Genomic DNA, 19,112 nt, shown 5'->3' with positions numbered 1-19,112 from the left:
TTTGGGGATTTTTTGACTGAAACTATTTCTTATCATGTCTGAGTAAACTGTGAGGTTTCTGTAGTTAGAGTAGTAAACTGCTCACCTAAGACATTTCTGTTTCCATGAATTGAAGCCCAGAATGAAAATCCATGTCTTGCCTGAGCATTAAAAATAATACTAATCATATGCTAGTGATGTAAATGTCAGAGTTAAACAAACCGTGCAAATTTCTGCAAGTACATAAAAGTCTCTTTTAAAAAGTGCAGTGAGTCGCACTGTGAATGTACATCCCAGTAATACCGTTTCATAGTCTCATATAATCCTTATGGTGCTATTGCCCATTGTTCCTGGTCAGTTTTATAAATAGATTGGTTTAGCTGCAACGTTAGTGGAGGAGAATGTTATGGACAGAATCATTGCTGCTTCTATGCTATTTTTAAACACCTTATTTGATTGTGCAAATGCCAGTTGTAAAGCAGGGAAAGGCTACAAGGAATATCTGATCTTTACCACACTTTCTTTTTAAGATTAAACTTCCCATGTGTAGTTTCCCTTGTTGGTGAGATAGCATTCAGATGTTATCGTTGCTGGTTTTTTTAACTGATTTTTCACACAGTCTTACAGAGTGTGTGACTTCAAAGAGGTAGCAGAAAGCACAGCTTAATGCTGTGCTCTTTTAATGATAGCGTTGACTGATGCTATGAAAAGTTTATTATATGGATTTGTGTTACGTAACATAACATAAAGTAGCTAATAATTATGTAAGAATAATTGTTACACATCTCTCTCCTCCCCAGCTAAATTCTGCTTTTCTGTAAAATGATAGAAGGGTTCAAGTGCCTCATAGTGAGCATTTTGCTGTCTGACATTCCCTGATTCTTCGAGATACAGCATTTAACCTGGACATCTTGCTTTTTCTGTGTTTAATTAGGCTAACAGTTTACTGAAGTACTCTACCTCCATTTTTCCTGCCTGGAAAGTGTGGGAAGCATTCTAGCTGCAGTAGCACAGAGCTCTGCGTGTGTTAACATATTCTGCTGAGCAGCTGACTGCAGTGTAGACACTTGCAAATATGAAAACGAAGTGAAAAATTTCTACTTAGAAGTCTGAGTGCCTAAGAATTTAAATTATTTTTTTTTTAATAACTGTTACCAAGAGTTCCTGTGTCTCTTCAGTGTGCAGATAAAACCTTTCTCCATCTGCTGGAATTTTGACCCTGTAATCCTCTTAGGTTAAGACCTCTGCTGGGAGTCTGGTTCCTTACATGAGGTTACCTGCTTTTCATTTGTAACCTTCTCAGGAAGAAGCCAGCTGTAGAGAAAGGGAATTGTTTCTTATGCTGTATGGATACAACATGCTGTACTTTCATGTAAAAGCCTCCCAGATACCTCTTAAATTACAATGCAAAACATACACCACCATTTCACTGATGATGTGTTTGCTTAAATGTCAGTTTAATTAAAACGTTGGTTATTTGTACTACACTCCTAAGAGTGAAAATGTTTTAATCACTCTCATAGGTTTGATGCTAACTAAGCCTTTACTTAGCAAGTGGTTCACTTCAGCTTCCAGAAATGAGGCTTTTTGTGGATTACAAAGATTAAAAGAAGTACTTTTTTTTATACTGTCTTCTTTTGTACATTACTCTTTTAAGTCTTATTAAAACATGGAATTTTAGAAAATATTCTTTCAGCTTAAATGGGTTTAGCAATCACCTTGTAATTAAAGTCATTTGAATGAACTTTGTCTTATCTACAGTATTTGTTAGTTGTTAGTCTAATGCACAGTTTTGTTTAACTCAAGGGCAATTTTGCTCTCTTTTTCTAGCCTCCAAGTATGTGAAAACTGCTTGGAATTGATTCTTCTTAACCAAATTAAAAATACTAATCCGAAACTAAAATATATAAGGAGAAGGAAAGAGAAAGTAGGTTGAGTTTAGTTTACTTTTGTACTACCTGATCAGAATACCTTATCCAGAAAGGGCATGACTTGGACAACTTCCAAAAATAGATTTCTTTGAAGAGCTGGCATGAAGCCGAGTACTAGATTTTCTGGCTAGTGGTAGGACGTATGATAAATTCTCCTGAAACTGTCTTTAAAAGCTGTTCTTGGCTATATAGTTTTGCTGTTTCAGTTATATCCTTCAGCTGTATACTTCCCAGTTGTTGAACTGGAGTTTTCTTACTAGTGCTGGGTAGCATTTTGCACTAGGCATTTTCCTCCATCCTAGCCGTGCAGCTTGATGGTTTTCATGCTGGAGCACATCTGATGGATCAAGGGGCTGCAACCGACAGGAGCAGCTGCCCATGCAGTCCTCTCTTCCTAGAAGCAGGCTTGGAAATGTCAACTTGCTAAAATCTCAGGAAACTTACTTTCTGCTGAGTTTGATATTTGTACCATATAAGCCAACAGAACTGCTTTATTGGCCAAGTGAGCATCAAACCAGTGAGTTGGTGTGGTCATGACTTAGGGGATGTGGGCAAAGGATGTTTTCTTTGGCAGAGGTGTAAGCATTTGCTTGGGTGTCTTTGAAAACTTACCTGACCCTGTAGAGGTAAATGAGTAGTTTGTTCTGTTTTGTTTTTACTGGTGTAGCTGCCTGAACTGGCACCATGAAGAGTCGGTTGTGACTTGAGGTGGTGCAGGGGGAAGCAGCTAGAGCAGGACACTCTGTATGTGGCAGCAAGTTCTAACTCAGATCTGACGTGAAGCTGCAGCCACAGGAAGGTGTTAAACACGAGATAGTGACTTTCCAATGAAGTAATGGGTATTTATTCTTCAGCCAGTAGGCACAAGAGTCCTTGGTGTCAGCCCGTTCTAGTAAACTGCTTGTTTTTCTAATGGCTTTAAACTGCTAATCAAGCTGAGTGTTGCTGAACTTACAGAGATTGTTATGTGGGAAAGATTGACGAGATTTTGTTTCTGATAAATGTTCTTTTAACATTTGCTATAAGAAGTATTACTCATTACACTCATGAAATTTAGCTAGGCTATCCTAATGCTTAGACACTTGCCTGTGGCTTGACTTGGAAGTGCTTCTAGGCGAGCAATGTGACTAATACCCAGTGTTGCCTAGCGATGCCCTTTGATTTGAGCTGGGGTGTTTTTTTTTCTACTTGTCTGGACATGAAAGACTTAGAGAAAAGCTGCAAACTAGTATTGATTACTAGCTTGTATCTTTAATTGCTTTAAAACTCTTGGGCATTCTGACGTATTATATAAGCTAAGTAGCTGAAAAAATGATGTAAAATTAAGTAAATCCATGCTGAAATGATTCTCTGACAGAATCTGACACAAATACTTTCACAAGACTTGGTTTCTTGATTATTTTATTTATATTTACGAGTATTTTTCTGGTTTAAAACCTTTAATGGAATGATACTTGAAAAAAAATATTATTAAAGTCGAAGTGTAACTTTAGATGTGTTTTTGTTTCTTGCTTTGTTTTCTATTAAGTCATGAAATGAAAGGTTGTAGAGCCTGTTTCCCAGCAAAAGTAGCTTCATGTCTTTGGATTATGTTGAAATTTTCTGGGAAGCAATAGCATTCATGCATTTATCAATGATAATCATGAATCATATATATACTGTATTCTTTATGTATTGAAAATTAAAGGTAAATAAATTCTTACAAAACAGTGAAAGTATTAACTAACACACCCTCTTTTTTATATCCCATGATTGAATCACATTATATCTGATTTTATATAGTTTTATGCTTTTCCTGGTCTTCTCATGATACCTCACTTCATAACATAACTGTGAAAAAGGCATGCTAATCCTAGCCTGATGAATTTGCAATTTGCAGATTGTTTTTAGTTTGTTTGTTTTGTTTTCTTCTTCATCTGCCAGTGTAAAGACGTATGGTAAACATTCTGTATAGGATGTGTTCTTACATTAGGATTCATTGTTGATCTCTGCGATATATCCATTTTCAGGAAATTTTACAAGGGTCACTATGTAAAGGAAATAAATATATTTTTTTTGGCAGCAGCTGCAATCTCTATCCCTTCCATTCAGGTGTTTGGTACACTTGCATTTAGTGTTTTTCTTGGGGAAGTTGTTGTGCTTGGTTGGCTGAGGGTTGTATTTTGAGATCTAGAATCCTACTATAGCTGTTGGTCCCATGTTGGTGCTGATCGGATTTAATGCCAGTAGTTTTGAGTTCTGTTTACTAGTGTGGAATGAGATAACTGTTCAAACCGTGTGAGCTTGCCACCTCACAGTCCTGTTTTTCAGCTTAAAATAAACTGCTACTCAGCTTATGCTATATTTGTGAAGGGAGGAGTATATCCCACAGAAGATCAGGAAGGATCAAGCCAGTGTCATGGCTAAAGCATGTTTTCTTGACTTTTTTTTTGTTTGTTTTGTTTTCCTTGTTTCTTCCTCACAGGAATAACTAAAAAAATCTCAAGTGCCAAAATCACAGTTGTGTAATTTAAAATTAACCCCGGGGGAGTTTGTGAGTTTCCATGTTCGTACCTCACTCGTATTGGTAGGGAGTTTCTGCTTTCTTGCAGTCAAGTTTATTTATGTTGGTTTAAGGGAAACTGTGACACTGAAAGGTATCTTTCTTTCTTTAAAGATATATCTTTCACAGTTTTCTTAGATGATGCATCATTTTATGCATTTTACGTGTTACACTAACACAACATGTGTTATCCTTTTTTCCATACCCTCCTTTCTATGCTACGTGTGTCAAATTGGCTTGAATTTTGAATTTTGCATTGACTCTCTCGATACCTTTTTTTTTTTTTTTCTGGTGTTTGGGAAGAAAATGTGTATTTTTCCCCTTGGTGAAAAATGCAAAATACCTACAATTATTTTAAAAAGTATTGATGATAATTTATAGCTTCACAACTGATGATGAAACAAGGCTTAAATAGCAAGGACAGAAATAGTGGAGTGTTAGCTTACTGACTAAAAATGTTTGTCTGTTTTTCTTCCCTGGAGTTCTGTGAATTGTCTTGGGATGTATCTGATGTTCATTTTTTCTTCTTGGAGCTGAAAGCAGTGCTTTATTGAACCTTTCTTATGATTTATGAGCAAGGTAGAGTCTTTCAGAAATGTTTGGGGTTATGGTGAAGGATAGCCAACCCAGGCTGAAGTATGGTGGAGCTTCCAGAATATGGTCAGCTTCCAGAATAAACACACAGGATCCCTAACCCAATGAACTTCAACCACTCAGTCTAGCATATGAAAGCTGTCTTAAGGAACAAAATATGTCTATTCATCTAATGAGGGTGGTATAAAGCATACTATAGACCCTGGTGAGTATTTGTGGATGGTTTATAAAAGATTGAAGAAATGTGATGTCTAGTGAAAACGGTAACGGAAGCCTTGACCTGTCACTGTGACTAGATATTGCTATTAAAAACAAGAGATTTATTTGTTTCAGATAAGAGGGATGATCAGATTCCCTGGGAAAATAAAGTTTTAAGTAGGATGTGCAGGTAGAGCACATTTGTGAAGAAAAAGATAGACAAATGTATTCAATAGAAAATACACACTTTTGTTATTGGCTCTTCTCTAAAGTTATCAAGACGAATTGGTCCTCATTTCAACACTGAACGAACTACGCAGTTCCAGGACATGCCTGGTAACTGTCGGTATTAATTTCAGCTCTGTAGTGAAACTTTTCCAAGGATTTATGGAACGAGGCAGCAACCTGCAATACAGATGCCACATCAGCAGATTTTGAATGGTGTCCATCCAGAGTGACGAATGCAGCTTTATAAAAAGTAGCATTTTCTGGCTCTCGGTCAGTTTCTACCACTTTATTTAACCTTTAGCTTAGGAAGAGAAGTCCAGCTGAGCAAAGTGCCCTTAAGACACTGCTATAGTTAAAATACTCCAATGTAGGATTGTATCTTCAGCTAAATACAAGAGTACTTTCTTCTCTTACAGTCATGCTTAGTCATGGGTAGCAAGATAAATACACAGAATAGATGTTTATCTTGACAGCCAGCTGACTTGGTCTGGGCGCTCTTGTTCTGTAGACGGGCTGAGTAGGATGTTGCTGTAAATACAGAATTTTTTGATGGATATTAAAGTACCGATGCTTGCGTTTAAATATACATTATTGCAATTAGATGAACAAATTACTGGGTAGGGGAAAGTTCAAGGGTAGCAGGAGTTGCCCTATATTGGCTGAATGAGACTGAGAGTTTTCTGCAGCTCTGTCAGCCTTTGTTCTTATCACAGAAGTAACATCTGTGCATCTGTTTAGGTTACTTACGGTGCTTCTCTGGTCGATCATTAGGTACATGTGTAGTGTAACCATTTAGATGTTTCCCCAGGATCTCTGCTGTTAGTGATTTTCTGGTTTTGGAACAGTGTTGTGGGAGACTCTTTCACGTCTGTCAGAAGGGTTTCTTCTTGCCCTTCAGGTGACGTTGGTGGTTAGATGCTGCAAGCAGTCAGCTCAGTCCACAGAGGGGTATTTTTCTGGTGATCTAAGTGGACAGCCTTTTCTTTTGGAAGCCCTTTGTTCACCGTTGCCTTGAGCAGAGGCTGTTCTTGTGTGAGCTGAATGGTGCTGCTATTTTCAAGGTAGTGGCAGAGTGCAGACAATTTAGAGCAAGGACTTAGTAATTTCAGATGTAAGCTGTTTGTTAAGGACCTCATCAGCAGTGAGTTCTGGGAAGTTCTTCAGAACTGCTAACTGCCCTCATTGCCTGTTCAGTTCGGCATACAGCTGCTTGCCAAGTTGTCAGACATTTAGATCACTGTGCCATTCACTATGAATTAATTGTAGATAATGCCAGTGTGGACTTTGTATGCTTAAATAATTTATGTTTGATAATATCTTTAGCCATTTTGTTCCTTCTGATCTTGTTCAGAAGAGTGGGCTGCTGGATGATGTTGCAGGGGTTTTCATTGTTAAGAAAGATGCCGCGTTCCCTTTGCTGATGTTACGTACGGCTAACCAACCTTCCTGTATTTGTGTGAGAGGTAGATAGGGAGGGAATGGTGTTTTATGAGCACAGTTCCCAGGTTTTAAGTGTGACATTCAGAACTTCATGTAATTCTAATCCCTCTGGACGTAGCAAAAAAAAAAAAAAATAAAAAAAAATCTTTTTATCTTCAGATGAAAATGCTTTCTGAACATAATCACAAAGTGACCACACTTAAATTGAGAACATTTCACTAATCTGTGGATGTGTTACCCACCTACAAATCCTGTTTGATCTCCTGGAACTCAATAGGATTAACTGGCTCTCATACTTTTCCAAACACTGGATCTGGAGTAGCTGCTGGCATATAGCAGGCACCACCACATATGTGTGTGTCTGGTTTAGGATCTAGCCATAGCATGACACTACTAGATGCTGGGGAAAACTCAATCTGTGAGTGCGGCACTGCCAGTTCAAAGACTTGAGCTGTTTTGTAATTTGACACTAATGGACTTCAGGCCCACCATTTTTCTTAGTTATTTACTACTTTTGTTCACGTTTCTTTAAATTTTAGGACAGCTTTCCCTTCAGTTACTGAAGTTTTTGAGTAAGCAGGATGCTTTGAGCTTCTTCAGATCATTTAAAGATACATCATGCATGTGACCGTGAAATTTGTTAAAGGTACTTCTGGATTTACTTCAAGTGAATTATATAAATGTGTGATGCGTTGTGATTGTAATATGGTTGTTAGAAATACTTTCACTTTATAATTCACAAAGCAGTGGTTTTAAACCTGACTTCTGTCTCTGAATTCTTTGCAAGTGGTCCACAAAACATAACTAAGAAGAGCTGGCCTGTTGTGAATAGCCTTATGTCAAATATGTAGAAGACCTAGCACTACTATTAAGAATTGAGTCTGCGAATTGGAAAAGGTTGAGAACCTGCTGCCTTTGGCACAAGGAGCATTTCATATTTCTGTATGTAGTACTGTATATGAAAGTAGTGTGCACCTGAAATACACTAGACTGCCTTGAAAGAACAGTTCCCTGATAAGTGGAAGGAAACTTTACCAACAAATAGTTTTGAGGCATGTTTCATAAACTTTTGAGCCTATCTTTATTTCCCCCTCCTTTTTTTTTTTTCCTTTTGCATTCTTTTCACAATGTCCTGTTAAACCTCTTCAGGCTTTCCTGTGGCAAACGTGTTTTTGTTCTTAGCTAACATCATTCAGGGTCTGCTGGCAGGTTGGCTAGTATTGCCAGGAACCCAGAAATGGGAGTTCAAAATTTTCAACACGGTTAAGAAACCAAGGTGTTGCATTTCTATTGGAGATCTTAGGGGTAGTTTAAGACACATGCATTGCAAGCTATGGGGTTGAACTTCGGAAATACCGAAATCTGAAATATTGACACAGCCAGTTTCAAAGAGGGAAAGAGTCACGATCCATTCCTGCCTGTCTGGGATTCCTGAATCTGAGAAGCAGACAGACATTTTTTAAAACGTGTGATTGTAAAATTTTGAAAGAATATATAGCTTTCAAACATTATTAGAGATTTTAGGTTAATGGGTTATTTGACAGCCTTTAATCTTGAAGGTGTCTGGCTTTTAGATGTTTGCATAAGGTTGCATAAGTGTTTCAAAAACTTGAAAAGCTTAAGGTTTCGAGGAGATCTGAAAAACCTTGAAGCTAAGCAGTGTTCAGCTGAATTCTGGATGTATGTACATTAGCTTTGGATATTTCTTCTGATACCTTCTCAGTATTGGATACCATAATGTCTTGGCAGTAGGTACTTCTAGTCCACATGTCCACCCTGTGGTGTGGACTTGGGTACTTTGAAAATTAGTTCCTGGCTGTATGGAAATAGATGGAAGAAAATGTTTTGTTTTGGAAGCTGAGAAATTAGCTGAACTCTTTGCAGGTGTTTAATCTAGCAGAGGGTCTTTATCGGATGAAGCTGCGGCTGTTTGAAATTGCAGTGCTTCTGACCGCTCTGCCCTTCTTTGGAAGCTGCCTCCCGTGGGGCAGAGCCGTAGCAGAACCATGCAAAGGCAAACGGACGGGGGTGTGTGTGTGGGAGTGCAGGTTCAAGTCACCCGTAGCATCTATTCTGTCTTGGTCTTGCACACGGGGGTTTGATGCAGCTGAGTTTGAGAGACACAGAATGTTATTTCTTACTCTTTGGAAAATGTGGTAATTAGTGGAAAGTGGGCTCGCAAATTAAAAAAAACAAGTGTGCCCTGTCTTTCTAAACACACGCTAATTACTCAGAAGTACACAAGTTGGCTGCCAGAAGAATGTTTTTCAGGACGTGATTCCAGATGGCTCTTCCAAAACCATATAAATATAACTATTTTGTAACTGGTAACAGAGACGACTGTAAAATAAACTGAAAATCTGAAACTTGTGTAATAAAATGTTTAGAACACACACCAGTGCAATTTAGGCTGAAAAATATTTGGTTTCAACAAAGAAAGTATGCTTCTCGTGTGTCTGCACACACGGATTCCGTACCTTTGCACCCCACCGATTCAGCCAAGCTGTGCTTCTCCACGTGCACAACAACCTGGGAAGCAGAGCGGGGTAACCCGCAGGGAGCCCTCTGCTTGTGCTCTGGGGCTCCCTCATGCAGGGCTGCTGTTGCCATCAGTCCAGCTCAGTGTGGTCTGTTTCTGATCTTGCAAGGCAGGACTCTACGTCCCTATACATAAAATGTTTGGACATTACATAAGTTACAGTCCCTTAGGTGTTTTTCAGACGATGCAATTTTTTTTCTGCTCCAAGAAGGTTCCTGTGACTGACTGGAGTCTGTTGATAGCACTGGGGCTTGGCCTGTGGGTGAAACCTCGCTGAGAGTCAGGATGTGAGATCTGTGATGTGACACGGGAGGACCAGGTGGAGGTCCTGTTGGTAGCCAGAACTGGGCAGTACAGAATTCTGTGCTTTGGTTCTTGGGCATTAAAACACAGCGACTTCAGGTTCATAGAAAAATAGGCTTGGTTGTGAATCCTGGAGAGGTTCTCTAGTCCACTGCCATCCTCTGAGGCAGGATTATCTCCATGTGAACTCTGCTGACAGGATTTAATCTGTAATTTCCCAGAGATGATTGTGCTGACTTCAGTTTTCTAAAGGTTTTCTGAATCTCAGCTCACCTTTTGCTACAGTTGCAGTTACTGGGTTTTCTGCTCTTAGCAGACAAGGCCAAGCTGCAGTTCTTAAAGGTACTTTCTGAGAGTTTTTCTAAATGTGGTGGTATCTGTCGCATTCAGCTGTGGACCACTGAGGCCTTGCCAGTTCCTATTTGCTTGGGCTTCTGGATTATCACTACTCCTGGAGAAACAAACAAACAAAAAAACCTGTCCTAAAGCCTTACAACTTTATGGTCTGTTGTCTGTCTGTATGTGGAGAGTCCATTTTGCAAAGATGGAGTAATGGCTGTACATTTAACAAAGTCACTTGAAGGTGGCAGGGGAAATACCTTTGCACTCTGGTGTGACTCCTGATAATATACTGGCACAGTTTTCATGTGAAAAGCTTAGGTAGCTGCTTTGCACCAGTTACAACTAGTCCTTGTTGTCATGCATCATTTTCAGGGTTTCAGAAAGGAGCAGGGCAGATTAGGAGAGGGTAGCACACAAGATTCTCGCCTTGGACAGCTTTATGATTCTTGTGACCGGTTTCCATAGCAGGAAAATACGCAGCTTTGGTTAAACCTGTTACATGTGACTTTGTTGTTGTGCTTTAAAATGGTTCCTGTATTTCACAGCTGTGTTGTGCAGAGAAAAATCTGCCGTTGCCAGGTACCAAGTGGGTGTTGCACTGGTTTGCCCAGATAGGAACTGCTCCTGGAGCCAAACGGCAGCTCTCCTGCCTTGTCGTGTGTGCTGGCACCATTGCCGGCTGCCCGATGAGCTGATTCACCATGCCAAAGCAGGCTGCACTGCTGTCAGCCCTGCTGGCATCTCAGCATGATTGAGGGTATAAAATGAGATTGCTGCCTGGGTGCAGCTGGTAGTTGGGAGTTTGTGTATCATTAGTCCTGAATCTAAAGGGAATTTGTGTTTGGAGCTGAAGATCCCAGCATGTGCTGGGATTCCTTTTGTCCAAAACCACATGCCTTTGGGAAAACTAATTGAGCAGTGATTTTTCTGCCAGATCTAACAGTGATCCTACAGATGTTTTTCCATGGAGAGTGGTGCAAGTGGGGGCTTGTGGGCCATAGGTACTCATCCACTAGCAAAAGAAGCCTGATCATCACAGTGTTGATTAAATTATCACCTCTTGTCAGCAATTCCTGTTGGCAGTTTTTCTTTCTATTTCTGAACATCCACCAAGCCTTTAAAACAAGAACATGGTTCATGGTTGCCATTTGGAGTAAGGTGGCGACAAGGAAGGAAGGAAGTTTTTGTAGAAGTGGGTGATGTCTCTGGGGAGTATTTGTAGTAAAAACCTGAAAATATTCCCCCAGCAAATCTCAGGAACTGCTTTCTGAAGTGGAGGAATAGGCCACATGAATTCCTTTTCTGTGCTGATTTGGACAACCTGTTGTGTTACATCTTCTCTTTGAATGGCCTCAGGAGGTTGCCGTGCACCTCTGTAGGCCTTCCTCCTGCCAGGCGGCATCCTGGCTTGTATCAGAAACAGTGTGACCAGCAGGGCTAGGGAGGTGATCGTCCCCCTGTACTCGGCTCTGGTGAGGCTGCACCTCGAGTACTGTGTTCAGTTTTGGGCCCCTCGCTACAAGAAGGACATCGAGGTGCTTGAGCGGGTGCAGAGAAGGGCGACGAAGCTGGTGAGGGGCCTGGAGAACAAGTCCTACGAGGAGCGGCTGAGGGAGCTGGGCTTGTTCAGCCTGGAGAAGAGGAGGCTCAGGGGTGACCTTATCGCTCTTTTTAGGTACCTCAAGGGAGGCTGTAGCGAGGTGGGGGTTGGCCTGTTCTCCCACGTGCCTGGTGACAGGACGAGGGGGAATGGGTTTAAGTTGAGCCAGGGGAATTTTAGGTTAGATGTTAGGAAGAACTTCTTTACTGAAAGGGTTGTGAGGCATTGGAACAGGCTGCCCAGGGAAGTGGTGGAGTCACCATCCCTGGAAGTCTTCAAAAGACGTTTAGATGTAGAGCTTAGGGATATGGTTTAGTGGGGACTGTTAGCGTTAGGTCAGAGGTTGGACTCGATGATCTTGAGGTCTCTTCCAACCTAGAAATTCTGTGATTCTGTGATTCTGTATGTTCTTTGCTGCTGCATTTCCCTACTTGGCTTTGTCTCTTCTGACTTCTCTAAGGAAGTCAATACTGTTGTCTCCTTATTTCTGCTTGCCATAACTTCTGAATATAAGTATGTGTTCATCAATGGTTTAAATCTTTTTTTTTTTTCTTCCTGTCACGCTTGTTTCTGCTTTCAAGAACAGCTAAAAGCATTGTTTCCCTCTAACCTTCCACTTAGCTCTCCATTGTAGGCCACTAAGGCTCTGAATCTCTCTGTCTGTGACCGTGCTTTTAACTGATAATAGCTAATCACAGCCTTTTTGCAAAACAGCCTACAATATATTTTCTTTCCCTTGCTCTTCTGCTGGCCTGCTCTGTTCCCTTTCATTTTGATTTATAGCTCTGCACATGGGTATGTTAATGGAAAAACCTTGAAGGGACAGATTGTGTATGCACAGACAGCCACTTCAGAAAGGATATGCATGTAGCTGCTTGGATTTCTATGTATGTACTGCATTATGGCTTAGAGGAGCAAGCGGGGTGTGCATTTAATTTAGTAAATATCTCCTAACCTGTCACAGTGCTGCTTGTTTTCTCTAGAGCATATGCTCTGATGGGAGCTGTTGATTCAGCAAAAATAACGATAGCCAGTGGAGCTGATCAAATGCTCCAGAAATAGTTTATCCCACAAATTATTCAGTGACTGTTGCAGATTCTTATCACGTAATTGTTTGACCACTTGGTGGTTTGTGTGCTCCCATGCTGGAGCTTGCAGCGGGGGGCTTTGTGTCCTGCTTTGCTCACAGCAGGTGGGCTGGTGCAGGGTACAAAGGTTCCTAAGCACCCCCAGGGTGCTATGGGTGGAGTGGTGAGGCAGGTAAGAGTCTGGAGGCCCTGTTAAAGGCTTGAAGTTCTCAGAACAATTCCAAGTTGGAACCTTTCAGTTAGTGAAGCCACAGAGACCTGTTGAGAGCCGCTAATGATTCACATTAAAGATGTTACTCCTGATTTTTTGCCCACGGGTTGGGCAGTACCGCAGTTGTGCCAGCAGAAGGGATCGTGTGGGCATGCACTGAGAGGTGAGTTCCGTGAACCTGTCTGGTTTTGCCTGGAGCTGAACTTGCACAGTCTGTGGCTGCAGGAGTGGCGACCTCCAGCAGAAGCCTGCAGGTCCCGTGGGGGTGTGGGGAGCGGGAGTCTGGCTGTGCTGTGGTGTGTGCTTGCACAGAGCTTTGCCAGCAACATGGCAGTTTAAGAAGTTCATGTACACCCCAGTAATTCATTCCTGCCTCCCTGCCACCACAGCAGTAAAAGTCAGGAAATTTAGGTTCAAAAGAGTGTGATTTAGGACTTTTTAGGTTTTTGGTTTTTTTAAGTGTGAGTATTCTTAAGCCTACTCTGGGTGAGGAGAGGAGAAACCCCTCTCATGTTTTCTGTAGGAGGACTGTTTGCTGTCTGAAGTGACACAAATATTACCTCAACCAAAACAAACCTATTTTGGTGAAACACACACTGGATTTTAGAAGTGTTCCCAGTTACATAGGCTGTTGGCAGCTTGATGCATTTTATACCCTTTGCAGGGTCTCCATCTGAAAGAACTGGGTTCACAATGAGGTCAGCACTGGAGCTGCTCTAGGCCTCCTGTAACCCCATTACCATGATCAAATGCTGTACTTAGTGGTGCTGTGGAAAAGCCAGCTGTCTGGAGAACCTGCAGCTTGGACAGACCTTTCCCCCTCCAGGGAGTGATCCATAAGGAGCTGTGCTGTGAGGACATGGATGTTTTCTGTACTGCTGCAGGTCCTTCTCATACAGAGTATCAGGCTTGTGGGGTTTGCTTTTTTTTTTTTTCTTCTTCCCCAGGGACTGATACTTTATTCATAGAATGCTTCCGGTTAATTATGAGTATAAATCTTACGTGATACTGATACAGGAATTATTTGTCAAATGCTGGGGGCACTGTGTAAAACTGCGCACTTAAGAGACCTTTTCTTCCACCTGTGGTTGTCACTGTCACCTGCCTGATTTGAAATGATCTCTTGGGAGCAGCGCTTTTCCTTTCCTGATGCTGAAGTTTGCTTGCTGGGGATACACAACATCGCAATACCTCCTGATGCTGGTGGGTGGTTTGGGCATTGATCTGGGAAGAGGTAGGCAATAACAGGGATGGGCACGTGGCAAGTGGCAGGGAACACCCAAGACACAGGGAAATCAGTTGAATGGCTAATTAAATACTTGGTTTATGCCTCGTCTAGTAGTTGTCTGCTCAGCAGTGCTTCTACCACATGTTTATCATGAAAATCCCCATTTCCCTTTTAGAAGTGAAGGAAGATCAGGCCTGCAGGTCTGTCCAGGATAATGACTTGCTGGTGCATGGTCAATTTGCATTGCAGATGTGGTTTCCTCACAAGCTGTGGGCAGACTGTGATCTCCGCACCTGTTCCTGGCTGTTGTGCACTGCCCTGCCCCTCAGGTGCCTCTAAGCAGGACAGCTTTCCCCAGCTGCATCTTCATTCCCTAGCCAGGCCTCCCTAGCAGGGATGGGGAGTGGTCCCCTTGTACCAACAGAGAAGGGCTGTGGTAAATAGAGTGAAGTTGTGGTCCTAGTGGTGCCCCAGAATGGTATCCTTGGCAAGCAGAGCTTTAGGAGGTGCCATTAACATGATTGCCTCCCATAAAGCGTCTCTTCTACATAGTGACCTATTTTACAGGGAAGAAGAGGGGAGAAGAGCTTCCCTTGAAGGGTTCCAGAACACAGCAGCAGTCTGAAGGCTCTGCATTGCAGCCCGGCTTGGGAGGCCTCTCTGGGGACTTGTTCAGCAGGGAGCCTGTGGGGCAGAACAGTCAGTGCCACTGGCTCTGCAGGAGGATCTGGATAGGCTGCACCGATGGGCTGAGGTCAACTGCATGAAATTCAACAAGGCCAAGTGCCGGGTCCTGCACCTGGGGCACAATAACCCCAAGCAGAGCTACAGGCTGGGAGAGGAATGGTTGGAGAGCTGCCAGGCAGAGAAGGACCTGGGAGTGATGGTGGATAGTCGGCTGAATATGAGCCAGCAGTGTGCTCAGGTGGCCAAGAAGGCCAACGGCATCCTGGCTTGTATCAGAAACAGTGTGACCAGCAGGGCTAGGGAGGTGATCGTCCCCCTGTACTCGGCTCTGGTGAGGCCACACCTCGAGTACTGTGTTCAGTTTTGGGCCCCTCGCTACAAGAAGGACATCGAGGTGCTTGAGCGGGTGCAGAGAAGGGCGACGAAGCTGGTGAGGGGCCTGGAGAACAAGTCCTACGAGGAGCGGCTGAGGGAGCTGGGCTTGTTCAGCCTGGAGAAGAGGAGGCTCAGGGGCGACCTTATCGCTCTCTACAGGTACCTCAAGGGAGGCTGTAGCGAGGTGGGGGTTGGCCTGTTCTCCCACGTGCCTGGTGACAGGACGAGGGGGAATGGGCTTAAGTTGAGCCAGGGGAGTTTTAGGTTAGATGTTAGGAAGAACTTCTTTACTGAAAGGGTTGTGAGGCATTGGAACAGGCTGCCCAGGGAAGTGGTGGAGTCACCATCCCTGGAAGTCTTCAAAAGACGTTTAGATGTAGAGCTTAGGGATATGGTTTAGTGGGGACTGTTAGCGTTAGGTCAGAGGTTGGACTCGATGATCTTGAGGTCTCTTCCAACCTAGAAATTCTGTGATTCTTCTGTGGGAAGCTGTGGGATGAAGGACAGGGCTGGTGCGGGTGTAGTTTCATGATGCAGGTGCTTTGGTGGCAGTATTCGTTTACAGGTTCCCCACTCCACCCTCGGCTGCTCGCTGTGGTTTCTAGAATCGGGTAAGCCTTTTCTTGTGGTGGCACAACTGCTTTGCACTGAACAGAAAAAACAAAACTCATCCTTATATTTCTTGCTTTATTACCTTTTAAACTATTTTTTTAAGACCTAGATCTATTCTTCAGTTAGTGAAGCCAAATAGAAATTTCTATCACTGACAGCCAAAGAGGCAGTGTGGTGTTGGGTGAGAAAGGAACCACTCAAGTGTGCATGAGGAACATGCTCAAGTGTGGTGAGCTCCACCTTGCTGCACAATCATTTTCTTGGTGATTGATCATCCCTAGGTTAGGTGGAAGTCACAGTCAGAGTTTATGTGGCAGTTTGTGCTACTCATGCTATCTTGTGCACTGAGAAGAGAGCAACTTGTTTGGAAAAAGAGGGATTTGAAAGTTGCAAGCCAAGAGCTAAATGTCTCCTAATACTGCCTCAATGCCTGTAGCCACGGCCCCGTGGCTGTTGGCAGTTACTGGGGTGGGATTCGGCCTGTTCTTCACACTTGGGCCTGAGTGCACAGAGCTTGTGTGAATTGGAGTCTGTGAGAATACTTCACTCTAACGAAATGTAACTTAAGGTGTAGCTCAGTGCCATGTTTTCTTTAGCAACAAAACCTTTTCACAAAAAAACAAAGCCAATTGACAAAACTATTCTTGTTCTAATGGCCAGGTGTTTCCCTCACACCACTTTGCTGACAGACCCACCTGTGGGCCTACAGTGTAAACGGCATTATTGAAATAATCAGAGGTGGTTGTTTGTGTGTTTTTTTTTTTTTTTTTTAATGGCCTCTTAAAAGGAGGAAAACTTGTTCTTGAACTATATCATCCCTCAGCATCTTAGTGTTAAAAAGCATTAGAGATCATTACTGGCCTTGCAAGTGTGTTTGAGGAATCTGTCTCCACCCTGAAACCAGGGAGAGGAGAGGACAGGAGAGGCAGTGTATTTTTGGCAAAGGTTCCATCATGTATTTACATATTCTGCTGAGATGAATTGCCTGCAATTGCCAAACCCAAGCAATACAGTTCTATTTTTTTTCCTGCAGCCTTGTTATAGCTATGAAGTACTGAGCAGGGAAGCAGATCTGAGACTGTTTAAATATTGCTTTGTTTGGCAGCTTATCAAGATCCTTCTCGACCTTTCCTTCTTCCAGCAAAGTAATGCTTAAATATCTGTGGCAAGTGTTCAAGTTAATTGTTAGGGTCGATTTGTTGTTAATAGCTGAGGAGAACATGCTTGACCACATCAGCATCCTCAGGGCAGTGGTACTAATGGTGTAGGTCCTGCTATAGTTGGGAAAACTTCTGCACAGGCCAGTTATGATAGCAGTCTCTCCTTGAGGCTGAGGAATGGCAGACAACCTTAACGAAGCATCACAGTTTTTGATCAGGGCTAGAGCTGAAGCCTTGCCTCATCAGGTAGATGCTTTGGAGCTGTTGTTGAACTTTTCATATTTACAATGCCATATTACCCTGCTGTGCACTGCTAGTTCTCCCTTTCTGAACACAGCACCATGCATGTGGGCAGTAATCACAGAAGCAATTCTCATCCAACTCTGTTGTCTTCCACAGCCTAAATGTGCAGAATGCTAGTGCAGCTCTGTCAGTCCCAAGGCTGCCCGAAATCAAATGCTTGGAACAAAGCATCTGATGCATTAAATGGATCGGCATACTGCCAAGAATCAATGTGCAGTGGTGGGTTAAAATAGAGTCCCTCCCTGAGGCTGTTTGAGGAGGGACAGTTCCAGGAAGAGTGGTGCTAGAAACACGGGCTGTGTTTCACAAACCTCAGTGCTGCACAGGTGTTACAAGCAAGGTGATGAGGTTACTGGTAAGCAGGATCTGGCATCAGTTGGGAAACAGTGCCTGAGAAAATACCTGTTTGCAAGCCACAAGTTTGTCAGACTATGTGAAGCACATAGGTACACGTCATTGTATACATCTAAACTCAGAGCTCGTGATCCAGAAGGTTATGTTCTTATCCTCAGTTGCAATTTACTTCCAAGATGTTACTCTGATCAGGATTTTATTTTTCTTTTTTAATAGCCGAACATCTTTCTCTCATGAGAATGTACTATATCTGTACTGGGCAGAAAGGAATGATGTGAATTTGGGCAGTGCCAGGCATTTCATTGTCACAGCCGAGGGTCTTCATGGCATAAAAATAAGGTGAAATCTGATATGTTCTCCACCATCAACTTCATCAGAAAGTGCAGCATCTATCAGGAACTGTGAGTCCTGACATTCATTCTGCAAAAAGCAATGACACTAAAATGACATGCCGAATAGGTTAGTCATTGGTAATTTAACTCAGCAAGGGGAAACTAGCTTGAAAATGAGAAGGTCATGTTGAGTTGCTTCTCTAGTTTCCCAAGCTAAGATTCACTCTGTGTCCCTGAAAGACCTAGGTAAAGCTAAAATTAAGTCACTCAGATAAATATTTATAGGAGATATGTTCGGATATAATTCTCAAGGGGTCCACTTGCTCTCTCTGTGCTCTGAAATGTACTAAAGGGGAAATAATAGCACTATAAATACAATCTTGTTTAGCTAGGTCATTACCTTAGAGCTGTTTATCATAGTTCTCTAGGAACTAGAGTTGCAACTGTGAAAATACTATCAGGGAACTTAAAAACCCATACAGGGTGATCACTTTGGAAATGATACTTTGGTTGTGATACTTGAGTTACACAATGGTCCATCATTACAGCAGCAATCAGGTTTAAAGCCCTTGTATGTGCAAGTCATAACAGTAGCTAGTGCAGCATTCATACAGGTCGATCAGACTGTTTTGGTGCAGATTTTTTGGACAAACCTTGGCCATAAGCTCTTTTTTTTGTTGTTGTTGTTTTGCTTGTATATTTTCCCTGTATTTATTTTTCCCTACACTGGAAAATAGAACAGTGCACAAGAATTTAAGGATTCAGACAAATAACATAATTTTGTTATTTTTCAACTCTTGGATTTCCATGACAATTTATTTACACATCTTCCAAAGTAATATATTGGACACTCTACAAACAGACAAAAATGCCACTTTTTGTAGAAAATTAATTTATCTTATTTGGTTTTGCTCTTGCCCTTGTAGGAGCAAAACTTAGTGACTTATGACTGTTTCCCCTGTAACTGGCTGTTCAAATTTCAATAATAAAGTATATGGAGTTTGCAAGAGTTGAAAATTGTTTATACAGAAAGTAAAAGGATCAAAGTCATAAATCTGTGATCCCC

The sequence above is a fragment of the Aythya ferina genome, assembly GCF_964211825.1.
Source record: "Aythya ferina genome assembly, chromosome: 11".
Lineage (NCBI taxonomy): Eukaryota > Metazoa > Chordata > Aves > Anseriformes > Anatidae > Aythya > Aythya ferina.
Note: the sequence above shows the minus strand (reverse complement) of the source record.